The sequence below is a fragment of the Acomys minous genome (assembly GCF_964271855.1).
Source record: "Acomys minous genome assembly, chromosome: 14".
NCBI classification, from domain to species: Eukaryota; Metazoa; Chordata; class Mammalia; order Rodentia; family Muridae; genus Acomys; species Acomys minous.
The window spans coordinates 28,901,259-28,915,711 of NC_140496.1; the positions used below are offsets into that span (position 1 = coordinate 28,901,259).

At 35.2% G+C, this 14,453-nt stretch overlaps 1 long non-coding RNA gene across 1 annotated transcript; it reads right to left on the bottom strand.

Moving 5' to 3' along the window:
* Positions 1 to 770: 770 nt before the first annotated feature.
* On the bottom strand, positions 771 to 8,054 carry LOC311582950. The gene is made up of 3 exons (XR_014774321.1): positions 7,892 to 8,054; positions 6,571 to 6,642; positions 771 to 854 (listed from the first exon to the last, which is right to left on the bottom strand). It is a non-coding gene; the product is annotated as an uncharacterized lncRNA (long non-coding RNA).
* Positions 8,055 to 14,453: the final 6,399 nt, after the last annotated feature.

A 14,453-nucleotide genomic window follows, 5' to 3' on the forward strand; every position in this document is an offset into this window, starting at 1 on the left:
CCTATTTTTCCACATAAGAGCTACAGTGACTACCTTGTATCTCCTCTTGCTTTTAATTGAAATTAAATTTTTATAAAAATATACCATGATTGCCCCTCCTTATACTCCTCCCAGTTCTTCCCCCTCCCCTTTCTTCCTGATCCACTCACTCCCTTTCTATCTCTCATTTAAAAAGTACAGGCTTCCAAGAGATAAGAATAGAACAGAACAAACTAAAACATAATAGGATAAATTTTTTTTAAAAAATCACATCAAAGTTGGACAAGACAAGCCAATATTAAGAAAAGTGCCACAAGAGAAGTCATAAGAATCAGAGACCCATTCATTCACATATAGCAGAGTCCCATGAAAACACTAAACTAAAAGGTCTGTCATGTACACAGAGGAGCTAGTGCTTGTCCTTCTGCTTGCTGTTCAGTCTCTGTGAATTCACATGAACTTTGCTCAGTTGATTTATCGGACTTTGTGCTCCTGGTGTTCTCCATACCTTCTGGCTCTTGTGCTCTTACCAAATGTTCTTCCACAAAGTATCCCAAGCTCTGAGGGGAGGACTTTGGTGGAGAAATATCTTTTTTTATTATTTTTTTTACATATTTTTGTTATTTAATTAATTTATTTATATTACATCTCAATTGTTTCCCCCTCACTTGTATCCTCCAATTCCTCCCCCCCTCCCACTTTCACCCTCTTCCCCTTCCCTAGGTCTATGACCAAGGGAGACCTCGTCCCCCTTTACATCTGAGTGTTCCAAGGTCTTGCTCTGTCTTCATGTAGTATTTAGCTTTGGTCTCTGTATTCATTTCCATTTGCAGCAGGAGGAAGGTTCTATGGTGATGGTTGAATAAGACACAGATCTATGAATATAGGAGAATATCGTTGGGGATAATTTTATTGTTACTTTTATTTTCTTTTAGAATAGTTTTATTAGCTTCACCCCAGGCCTCTGGGATCTCTAGGTTCTGGTTTTGGTCACCCAAGCAGTGTTGGGTATGGGTTCTATCTTGTGGAGTGGCCCTTAAATCAAATCTGACATTCAGTGGTTACTCCTACAAGCTTTGTGCCACCGTTTTCCTTGTTTATTTTTCAGGCAGGACTTTTCTTTTTGTCATTTGTCCTGTTTGTCATTGAACCATGTGGACTATGGGCATGGAAAGTTTGGCTGGTGTAGACTGAGAAGGAGTTGCCATGTGTTAACTGAGAAGCTGCTTCAGGAGTTCACTCAGTACTGGCTAGTACACACAGATCTCCCCTGCTCATTTGTATTGTGAGAAAAAAATGGATCTGCTAATGTGGAAGGGGGAATCTCAAGGGAACTCATGCCTAGACAAAGATCTACAGTCAACTGATGAGTGAAGGGGTTCTAATGTTTCATGGATGAATGAACTGCACAATTTCTTATCCAAGACCAAGTGGTCAGCCCTGAAATCTTACACAAACAAGCAACACTAAATAGCCTTAGGCAATTCTATTTATGCATTTATGCATATGTAAGTAAAAGTAATAATCAAAGAAAATGAGGCAATGAATCTGTAAGGCTTGGAGAGGGAACTGGATGAGTCAGAATGAGAGAAGAGAAAGAAGGAAAATGATGTAATAATATATTAATTAGGATGGTTTTAAAAATTAAAAAAATAAAGAAATTGAAGCTAAGTACATAACCATGCAAAATCTAAACCAGAACGAAGACATTAAACACCAACATACAAAGAGCTCAACATGCCACATCACAGAGAACAAAGATAAAAATCAAGGGTGAAAAGAGCTTAAAAAGTTAAATGTAAGTCTCAGTACATAGAAAGATACAAATACATTTAAAATTACATTTTATGTGCCATAAATTGAATTATTCAAAAGATCTAGTGGAGAGAAGCTTAAGAACAACACTATGCAGACACTTGAGAAATATTTTTATTTATATTTTAATATATTTTATTAATTTATTCATATTACATCTAAATTGTTATCCCATCCCTTGTATCCTCCCATTCCTCCCTCCCTCCCATTTTCCCCTTACTCTCTTCCCCTATGACTGTGAGAAATATTTTTTAAAAATTAAAGCAAAAACACAAATATTCTAAATAAATTTTCAGATTTGGTAAGCTATATCTTCCAGTAGCTCACTGTGTGCAGAAAGAAAAGGGAAGCAGGGAATGGACAGGTGTACACAGCAGCTTATAACACTTTACCATTTGAATTTATTTTTATTTAATGTTGGATAGCTTATAAAGAGTTGGGTTCCATTGCGAAATTTTCAGGCACATATATCATAGCTGCTTCTCAACCTCCCTACCCCCTTCAGCCACATCTTCCCTGCTTACTGTGTAGATTTTACACTCATTTCAGATGTAAAAGGACTGATCACCAGGGAAGTAACACAAGCTCCCTATCTCCGTCATTTATAAAGACCAAGAATTAGAATTGAGATTTAGTTATTCTAGAGACATTTCTAGAGGGAGAAAAGCCACCACCATCCACTGGTGCTGCTAAGTAAGAAATAGCTAAGTAAAGAAATAACATTAAGCTGAGGAGGACTCTCCGAGTGTGGTTTTTATGCTTTTCTTTTTCATAAAAATTTTTTTGCAAGTGGAAGTTACAAGAATAAAGTACACAACACTTTGCTAAAGCCACACTGCTTATGAAGATATTTATAGTTAAGGCATAAAAATTAAGTCTGTATTCTGAGAGACTAAGGGTACTAGTTGGCAGTTAGGGTTGTGTTTACATTTGTACAGATTGACATGTTGGTAGAATGAGGAAAAATAAGTGTTTTAACAGCTTTCATATGTAAGATGAACAAGGTCCTTCTACATATTGCCTCAAATGCTATAACTTTGAGTAGGGAGGATGTTAACTCTGAAAAGTTGGGTGCTTAAGAAAAGCCAGGAATACAATCATTTAGAAGGTGAGTACTGCTGCCTTGTATTGCACTATGTTCAATAGCTTTTCCTTTCCATGTCTTTTTTGTGGCGAATGTGAGGGAACATTTGAAAAGAGAAAAATAACCTTATTTTTCTGTCTTTGACAGTGTTACCATATGGCTTCAGTTTTTGATTCCATCCTTTCTACTCTCCTGCTATTTACTTATTTTAATCACACTTTAAAACTGGCTTAAAGGCGATCTCTGAGTGTTTATTCCTGGCTCAATCTAACTCACAGTTTGGACCTTGATCATTCAGTTTCTCCTAGCTGCAAGGGTCTGCCATCTTTAAATGACAACGCTGTTCATGCATTTAGTGAAATCCTTAAAATGATATAGTTCTTTATATTTTAAGAGGATTTCTATTATTTGCATTTTTTTTTCCTTCATCAAGTTCCAAAACCATCTGTGCTTTCCCATTTATGGCCAAGACTTTTTTTTTTTTTTTCGAGTTTCAAATTTGCTTAGAACTGACAGAACACCACATCTGGATTTCAATTCAAAAAGGAAGGCTCATTTGAAAGCTTTTTAATGCCCCTGGACCACAATGAGATCAAATTGAAGAACAGTTTTATGAACTGAGTGCAAATGAATTAGAAACATGTGGATTAAATTTCTCTTAAACCTCAAAGGGAATTTAAATATTAAGGAAAAGTGCTTTGCGAATGCCTTCATGGCTCCTGACAAAGTCAGAACACTTGAAAAATAAGAGTTGGTGACAACTCTTGAATCTAAAGTGTGATCAGTTTTCTCTTCTTTTACAGAAAAGGCATATTTTGATCTTTGCATAAAAGAGAATGGAGTTATGGATTCCATGTTACTAACACAACAACACTTATTTTTTTTATTCTAATATAAACATGCTTGTATAAGAGAGAATGGTTGTTCTTTTTGCTCAAAAACAGGCAAAAAATAAGAGGGGAGGATATAACAGTATTGCAAGACAAAAAAATTCTAATTGTGTGTGTTTTATTTTAAATATTGCAGAAAATGACAATTCCATATTGATTTTACACTTTTAACATACGTCTACTTTCAACTCTAATTTTGCTTCAATTTAAAGTGCTTTTATGAAAAATGAAAAAAAAATGTGCCTCCACCATTTATCACAAAATGCCTATTGGATACCCATTTTATGAACTTTCACAATTTTGTGTGCATGGAAATTTACTAATTCAACAACTCAGTATATCTGACTTTGAGTGTTTCACGCACTATGATGTAATCTCTCACTTATTTACGTAAGTAACTCTGTTGTGACTGTGGTCCTCAGGAGGTTGCCTGCAAGTGACAGCCCTAAAAAGACAATCTAGTGGAATAATCATCAATGCAGGATCTATAATATCCAGGATTGCCTGAGCTGGAAGCAGCTTACACTGATCCTTTGCTGGTAGCCACAAATGCTTGCAGTGACAAGGAGCAATTTTCCCTTCTGCCCTTTTCTCTCACAGCCTTGATCTACGCTTATCCTGAGGGTAACCAATGTCATGACACGTCTGCAGCCTTCCTTATCAACAGTACTAATAACAGATTCCTGCCTGGAGATAGCACCACAAGGACAAATTTAAAGTCTCTTCTGGCACAAAAATGATTCAGTAAAGCAGACCCCATCATTGAGGCAAAGACTCCCAAATGTGATAGCGATAACTTCAGAAGTGACTTGATGATACTCAGATAAAGTGTTATTAATGACAGCTTTCCTGGCACCTCTCCATTTTGTATTTAAACACTAGTCCTTCTGAAACATGCTTGTACTATCATTCTGCTTCAGAATCATGCCAAGATGCAGTTTCTTCACCCAAGTGAGAAAAAAAAAATCATACCTATTCTCTGAGAAAACAAGGAGAATTGACTATTGCAGATGAAGGGATTTGGATGAGCCAAGCCAATTATTCTAAATTGGAAGAGGAAGAAGGAGCTAGTATCAGAATGTAAGAACTTAATTTTGGTCACAATAAAGTTGATATTGGGTACACTGCACTAAAACACTACACAAGTCTTATACAATCTATTCACCTACTGAGAAATATCTTTAATGAAAAGAAAATCTCCATGTTCACAGTTGCCTATATATCGGTGGTAGAAAGTACTAGAATAAATGATTCCTAGGGTGGTACAATCAAAGTGTTATGCCTTGCAGTGGAACTCCCTCTAATTCACTGAGCCTTCAGGAATAAGTAGGTCAAGAGAACGTGTAGGATTCAGAGAGGAATGTATTGTATAGAGAACAAAGGAAGCCAAATGGTACCTTCTCTTATGTTGTCATCAAAATGTGCAAAACCACATGCTATGAAGGCATAGATTATTGAAGGATGTAACATCTCCTACTTAATGTTTCTACGATGTTTCCATCTCTGCAATCTGAGGGCTAACCATTATTTCCTGCCTAGCTGCTGATTGTTTTCGAGGCAAAAACATGTGTCTTCCTTTCTTTTTACAATATGTTCTCAACTTTAAAACCTTGTAAGTCATGAAATCCCACACCCTGATTATTTAAGCATCGTGTAGTCGTAGTCTTAGTGAATGTCAAAGACGTTATGAATGTTTCCTAACATGCTACATTGTTTGGGAGACAAAAGAGGAGCAGAAAAAAAAATGGGAGCACATAAGGACGTTATCAAAAATTAGCTAGTATGTGTTTATCATAATCTATCTGTATGGTGGTTAGTTTTGTCAACTGGCAGGATTTTGGAATAAAAAGCCTGCAGGAACACCTGTGGAAGATTAAATAGTCTCTAGGTGTGTCTGTAAAGAACTTCCTTCATTATGTTAATTTAGGTGAGAGGGTTCATCTGCTCAGGGGGTCAGGATTCCCCAGGCTGGGATCCTTCACTATATAAAAAGGAGAAAATGAAGTGAGCCCAGAGATTCACTGTTCTCTTCTTTCTGGCTCCAGTTGCAATGCCCCTAGCAGCTTCCAGTTCCTACCGCCTTGCTATGCCTTTACTTATGAACTGACCCAAACCATGCATTGTTTAAGTTGCTCCTGCCAGAGTATTTTATCACAGCAACAGAAAAGTAACTAAGACAGCCTGACTAATATTTAGGTATCTGATTTTCAAAGCCTATCTCCACTTAGTCTTCTGAGTCTGTTTTGTAGTAAAAAGTGTTTATTCTACTCATAAGGAATATAAAACTTACAGGGGCTGAGTGGTTTTCTTAAGATAGGCTCTCACTTCAGAAGCCATAGATCCATATGAAGCAAAGTAGTCTAAATCTCAAGCATTGGATGTTTTCTCTCTGGCACCCATTAAATTGTCTATACTTAGTGGAGGGGCTTGAAATAAAACAAAGATAAGGTTCACCCACAAAGAAATTTCTAATGATGAAAATATGAAGAAGCCAGTTATGACTGAACAAACACAAACCTGAATGGAGATGTCTTGGCTGAGAGATCTCTTTAACAATCTCTCTTTCCCATTTCCTGCAGCTATTCGTATTATGCATTTTTATGTCAAAGGTTGCACTTACCTCTGACACAAATCCTCATGAGATATGGGATAACACCCAGAAATTCACAATAATTGATAAACCCTTGTTCTACAGCTGGGCTCTACACTATGCTAGTTATGAACACATATGAATACTAACTTTATAATTCAATTCAGTTACTCTGCTTAGTCAGATTTCAAGTGCTTAAACATTACACTTACCTAGTGGCTAGCAGAGTAACAACAGACATGGAGTAGTTTTTCTCATTGCTGAAAGCTGTAATGTTACCATTGCTATAAAAAAAATCATGTAAAGCAGAAAGATGAGACACAAGTCCAAATTTTGAATGTAATGCTGAGCTTCATTATACATCTGTGGCTAATTCCTGTATCTATAAACAAAATATTCCCATAGCTCTTATCCTTAAGAGTCATTGAAGGGATCTGGTAGTCAACAAACATCATGACTACCCAATAGTGATTGCTTTTTGGAGCTACTATGTATCATTTATTACCAATGAAAATATTTATTTGCATGCCATAAACTACAGGATTTGCTACAATATAAAGGGCTTTATCACTGATGCCTTCTCAACTATGTTCACCATTTATAAGTTATGCCCAGATCTCCAAACTCCCAAAGACAACCAGAGCTCGAGCTCTAGGGCCCTTGATCCTCACCAACATAGGGGATCAGTAGTGAGAAGCCAGAGTTGTCATTAGCATGGTGTTTATTGACGTTACAGCAAGGAACAGAAATTTTTAGCAGGAATGGGATGGGTCAAGCCTGATCATAAAAGCTTAAGCAACCTATGTATAACATCTGAGGACTTTAGGTACTTTCCCACTGTCCCCTGGTTGCCTTGGGCCTAGAGTGATTTCTTTCCTGGAATTATTTATGTTTTTTTCCCAGTAACTGGGAAGAACTTGAGGACAGGATTAAGATGGAGTCTAGTGACAAAATGGAGTCACTATGGCTCAGGTCCCACATTATAGACTAGTTGTAAATGGCACATGAATTTAAGGTTGTATGGATATCTGGAAGACATGCTCCTTTCTAGTAGACTCCAAAGAAAAGGATGAGGTATATTGCTGGGTTGTTCACAAAATTTGTAGAAAAGATCTATGAAAAAGGCTCAATAAATCCTTTTACGTTGGTTAGATAATTCACCTAGTAAAGATTTGACCTTTTTTTTTTTTTTTAGATCTTGCTGTACCTTTAAAAAAATCTATACATTTTATGAATCAATATTAAAGACATTTTAATGTATCATATTTCTGAATAAACCATATACAAATTTTATGGAGAAAACAGTAAAGGTTATGTGGGAAATTTTCTATGTTGATAATCTTAGTTTTCTTTGGTATTTGAATCTGTGTGTCTTGAACAGCAATCTTGCACGCAAAAGTTTTCATGACTCTCTGGTTTAGAAACCAAATAGCCACATCACAATTTTCATCCTTAAGACTCATTGCTTTAACTTCCCATAACCCATTGTCAGCTCTTGTGTTATATTTTGCTGTCCTATTACTTACTAATTACCGGGGACAAAACTGTTTGGGTTGTTCAACTATTTCTTTTTCTCTTCTAGCCCATATTGAATTTTTCAGGATATACCGTCAGTTCTAGTATCAAAATACTTGTTACTCCTTAATTTATTCCCAGTTTTTTTTCCATTTTTGTTTACTTATTTTTATCATTTTCTTTAATCTATTAGAATGGCCAGAATAACTATGCCATCTGTTGGGGAAAAAAAAAACAAGTCAATGTTCTTAGAATAATTACACAGTATTCTATCTTTGAAATGTATTCTCATTATTATCTCTCTGTCTTCCAACCAAAGATCTAAGCTCTTACTCTGTTCCCAGTATACTCATTTCAAAATTTCATCAATAACCTAGGTTCTGTCCTTACTAAGACACATGTACTGACTATTTCTAATACTGCGGATAACCCATCCTCAAGTCTCCAGCATAATCAAGTTCACAACTTTTCTGAGTCTTTGTTCATACCTTCTCACTTACTCTTTTTGTAAGTGATGTGTTATTTAAATTTGTGAATCCTCCATCTTATTCTTCTCTATACGATATGAACATCACCTTCTGAGATAGCACAGTGGTATACATAATAGTTATCTTCTATTCTGAAATTTAATTTCCATAAGACTTGACAAGTATATCTGTTGGTATTAACTTCTTTATGTAGAGTAGCTCGAATGGATGGTGACTCCTATATGTCTGTATAGCAATTTATTCTGAATTAAAATACATCATGATTGAAGGAGGCCCATTAAGATTTAAAAATTAAATGGCAGACACTAGATTTAGGAAGCAAGCAGCTCACAAATTTCAATAACTACTGGAAGCTTATAAGATTCACAAAGTCCTAAGGTTATAAAAGAAATTACAATTACCTGAGAGAAGAGAATCTCTTCTGAGAGTCGTATCACAAGACTTAGGTATACGGCTTTTGTGAAACATTATCTGTGTTGATTACAAAAATGTTTAAGTGTGATGAGAACTTTCATAGCCCATTTGTGCATGATTTAAGAACCTAGAGTGTCATACACTCATGATGACCAACGACTATGAATTTATCATCTCACACTTTTGAGAATTTGCAAAATGGAAACCAGCTCTATTAAGGACAATTGAAGAAATCTTTGAAACTGAAGGAAAGTGAGTAATTAAGGAGCACTCCCTGTAAATGGGAGGGATTTTCAAGGGAGGACAGGGATATTGAACATCCTTAGCCAGAGGCTTTAGGTTTATATAAGGCTATAGAAAAAAAAACTGGAAAAAAGCCAAAGAAACTGCAACGAACTTGGCTAGTTATCTTGGTTGTCATGGTCCAAGATATTAGAGGGATCACATTCTCTATGTAATGTCGACTGTACAATCAGGAAGATGACCATGTGCTGTGCATGTACTAGACTCTTGCTTATGGGTGCTTGAGGAGTCCTCAGTCTACTTTTCATTTCTGTCTTGTTATTCACTGACAGGGACTGGCAGACTCAGTGTTGCAGGCTTCTTGCCTATGATAGATTAAACTATAGTCTCTTTGTTCTTCTATTCACATGATGCGTTTATAGCTTTGCTGTGGTGGAGAGTTAGCTGTCACAACTACCAAGATGTAGAAAAAGAATTTCTACATATTCCATAGATATTTCTTTGTCTGTTGTCTGATAAGTGGTGGTCTCTTAGGGAGACACTTCTGGTTAGAAGCCTCCCGTGCTTTAAAGTTAGTCTGTTACGGTAAGCTTCATTAGAACCAAAGAATCAAGATAGGACTATGGTGTCTTGAGTGTGTTCCTTAAGCAGTTGAGGTAGTGATGCTCTTAAAGCACTAGCCTGCTCTAATTGGTTGAAAATCTTGTCCTTTCAATTATCAGTTTAGCTTGGTTACTCGACACATACCTCTGAGCTTCCCTTTTTTCCCTGCCATTTTAACTGTTCAATCTTCCTTTTCATCCAAATATTCATTCCTATTGCAAAGGACCTGAGCTACTTAAAGTTTTCTATACAAGGTGGTTTATTTTATTATCTGAGAGCTGGACTCTGTACTACGGCAGATGGTGCTTTCAGTGATGAGGGTATCTTTGAGCTGTCCATGCTCCCATTGGTTATTTCTTACCCATCCTAGATGAATAAGACCAACACAATCATTGATTCACCAGTTGGACTTCAAGGTCGTCATGATCTTAGTCTGTTGTCCATGGCCTACGCAGGCAAATAGATAGTTGCTTATCTCTATTTACAAAACATCATACAACAAAAATTATATGTGTTGAATTCACACATTTTCAGGTAATAAAAAATATGGATGCATGAGGAGCAAAGGCACCATGCCAATGGTATAGAGTTGTCTACTTTTCTGCTCTTTATATGAGGAACAGCTTTTTGTGTTTTAAATGGTATGTTTTCTCACATGGTAATTTTTCTTTTTGGAGTTTATATCATTGTCTTGCCAATAATATTTCTTTCTTTTCTTTTCTTTTCTTTTCTTTTCTTTTTTCTTTTTTAATGTCCTTGTTTTGATCTTAGAAGCTTGGCTTTTGACGAGCATTTGGAGAATCAAAAAATACCAACTCTTTGAAAACTGATATTTGGGGCTGGAGACATGGCTCAGGGGTTAAAAGCACTGGCTGCTCTTCCAGAGATCCTGAGTGTAATTCCCAGCAACCACATGGTGCTTCATAGCCATCTATAATGAGATGCGGTGTCTTCTTCTGGCCAGCAGGCACACGTGCAGGCAGAGCACTGTACACAAAATAAGTAAATAAATAAATAAATCTTAAAAAGGAAAAAGGGAAATTGTTATCTATAAGCAAATGTAATAACCATCAATGGTTTCCTCAGAACAGAAGAAACAGAATCAAATCAACTAATCATTGGAGGCCCTTTAGGAATCAGAGACTATCTCCTTCTTTTTTGTGTAGGTTTTTGTGATTCCCAGAAACCCTGTTAGGAATCTGTAATTAACAGTCTTAGAAACTGAGGGTCAGATTCATTAGCAAATCTTTTCTCAAGTTCACAAAACTAGTCACTGAAAACTTAGTTTCTACACATACAGTTTATAAACATTTTATTGTTTTCAAATTGTTAAGTCATATTATACATCAAAATATTCTTCAATACATACTGGCTAGTACAAGTGGCTTTCATATGGGCTGAATATAACCTTCTGGTTATATTATCATGTGTTCTTAAAATGCAATTTTAAAAATAAATCATAGCTCTCAACTAAACTTCCATCTCTTCAGCTAAGAATACCTTATTTTTGTGTTCATTTTTTTTTCTGTCTCTAAAGGAACTGTAGGAAAAGCAAGTGACTCTTTACACAGCCTGACTTTCTTTTTGGAAGAATGATCTTGCTGCCTTGAAAAGGACTCATAATCACCCCGTTACCTTTCCTTAGATATGTTTGCTGGGCTCCTTGGGGAGGCTTTGAAATCCTGACACTCCATGTAAGTGCAGTGTGTTTGCCAGAATATATTCTTTGTTGGGAAGCCGAGGATTTCTTTATTTACTTACGGACACAGCACGGTTTATAGCCTCCCAGAGTGAGAAAATGGAAAAGGAAAATGGCAAAACAAAATAGAAACCAGCTACTTGGTAAAATAACCTCTGTTTGCACAAAAGACATAGAGAAACTTGAAGAAATGAAAGAAGTAGTCCAAGTAACTGAGAGGAAAATGTCCTTTATTAAGGAACCACTGTGCACTGACAGTATATAAAGTGACTGCACTTCATACCTTGAGTCCAGTTCAATGGTAACCTGTTAAACATTTGTGTTTCTTGCTTTTATCGTGGCAAAAAATATTCAGAAAATTAAAGAACTCGTTGTAAATTAAATGTCTGATGTCATTTTGAAAATCATGAGCCTTCAAAGTTACATATAAAAAAAGAGAAAAATTCTCAAATCAAGGGTATAATCTAGTAAAAGATGGTTCATTACTTATTTATTTTCTCATAGCTCACTAGATATTTTCTCTTTACTCTCGTCCTCTACAACATATTATTTTAGATTTTGAAGGATTAGGAAGGAGTAGGAAAGAATAGGAAGTTTTGTTGTTGTCTTTGTTGTTTAAGTAATTCTTATGGATTTTTCTAGCTAGCTAAATACTCATTATTTGCTAAATAATGATAATTTTCCATCTGAACTCTAAATCGTGATTATCTAAACATATTTTCTTTTTTCCCATTAATTTTTTTTTTATTTTTTAACATTTTTAAATTTTTCACATATACATTAATATTATTACACATATATACAATAAACTACCTACAGCAAGAAGAACTATGACACAATCAGGAGTTACATAAATGTTATATTCTTAGTGTTTTCGCTATTTCTATTTGACAGTCTTGAAGAAAACATCTTTCCTATCTTGATGAGTCTAAAATTCTGAATGTAAGTCAATCTCCATCACATCTTGTCATTGTCAAATTAAAACATCTATCTAGACCTAAAAACTAGTCTTCATAAGGTAATAAAGTAGAAAGGAGTAAGTTCCTGAGAAAAATCTTTTCAGATCAGAATAACAACTCCACAGAGTCATCATCTTTCCATGTAAACAACAAACCCATGTATGAAAGAGAATGGCTTGGCAGAATTATAGAATCATACAGGAGTTGAGGCCTCATTCACAAGAAGTCAAATAGAACATAGGAAATGATGTTCCTTTACAAGGGTGCAAGACAGATGTGATTAAAAAAGAGCAAACTGAGAGGTTCCGTTAGTTTCATATAACCAATCGCAGAGACCCAGACTATGGCAATTTGATAAAACATAACATCTCAAAAAGTTAAAACTTACAAAACAAAGAAGCAGTGAAAGAACTTTACAAAAGATATATATCCTGAGGAAGAGGGAAAAAATATCAACCAACAGACGCATATTCATACATAACAAGTTGTGACCTGCACAAAGCAAGTTAAGTGATCAAAAGCATGAATATCTACACTGTTTCTGTCTTCTTTCTGTTCTTATTAAAGGTCAGTTTATTGTGTAAAAGTATTACGATATCTATAATATATTTACAAGCTAAGTGTATGACAATTATATTACAAGGCTGATATCACATCAGTAAAAAGTGCATTTTAGTAAAATCTGTGTTCTTGATAAAAATATCTTGAAAAAAAAGATAAACATGTCAGAGAGATGATGGGGATGTTTTAGGCAATATAAGTTAATTCAGGAAAGTCTCATAAAACCGAAGTATTAAAAGATATAATGAATTCAGACTATAATAAATTAGTCTTCAATAATAATAAAAGAATATTTAGATTTGAAAAAGTGAATAAAAAGAATAAGAGAAATCTCTTACTTTGCTGTAACCTTAAATTTCAAACTTTACTAATATATGGGTTAATATTTTTCATCAATCACACACATAAAAGTGATTTTCAACATTTTCTATATTTTACTTTCTCTTATATTTTCAAAAACAGGTTCATTAAACTACAAAGACAGCATACTTGATTGAAGGCATGAAATAAAACTATGTATATTTAGAAATTTTCATATAATTGTCTTGATGACAAGTTTTGTTTTATAATATGCTTTGGCTAGTTCAGAATTCAAGAAAAAAAATTACATGACTTTTAAAAATAAGCAACTCAATTGGCACTGCAAGATTCTATATATACCTGTGTGCTTCTGTCGCTACTAAAGCTGGTCTATTTTTTTGGTCTAAAATGTGTGAAAGTACCTCTTGTTTTGTATCTTACTTGTCATTTAAAAAGATGGTGTTTGGAATTTCTTATCTAAAATAAAATTAACTGCTACTTTTTAATAAGTAGTTACAGAAATCAGATAGAAAAGCTTTGTTACCCTTCTGGAGGGACTTACTGAATAATATAAAAATTCCAAAAGAAAAAAGAAAGAAAAAAGCAATCTAATGAAATAATAAACACAGTGGACAATAGAGCCTTATCAGTTAGGGAAATATAATAAACCTCAAGTTTGTGAAAACTAAAAAAAAAAAAAGTTAATTCAACTATTCAACTACAGACTAACTGAGAGATAATTTTATTCGTGTTCTTTTACTCGTGCACTAAACATTTGCCTGTGTCTGTTGCAGGTCACAAATTTAAGCTTCCTCCCGGATGTGTCATCTCCAATGCCCCATGTTGAAAAGCAATTATAGTTTGTCTTTTGAACTAAGTATGGCTTCTTCTTAAAATATATTTATTTTGTTTGTTTTCTATTTTCAATTCATTCACTTTACATCTCCATTGTAGGGACCTCTCTAGCCTCCTCCTGGTCTCATCCTCCCCCCTTCCTCCCCCTTCTCCCTTCCTCTAGTCATCAGAAATGGGGAGCCCTCCTCCCCTATCATCTGACCCCACACTTTCAAGTCTCATCTGGACTGCCTGCAGCTATAATTGGTAAATTATAATATAGTTAATCAGATTGATGATAAATAAGCAATATTTTTGTTGCCAGCTGGATAGATTGCTCAGTGGTTAAGAGCTGTCCCTCTAGAGAAAATGGGTTTGGTTCTTGCCACCCTCATGCCAAGTCACAATAGTCTGTTTACTCTTATTGCAGGAGATACAACACCCTCTTCTAACTTCTATAGGAACAAGGTATGTCAGTA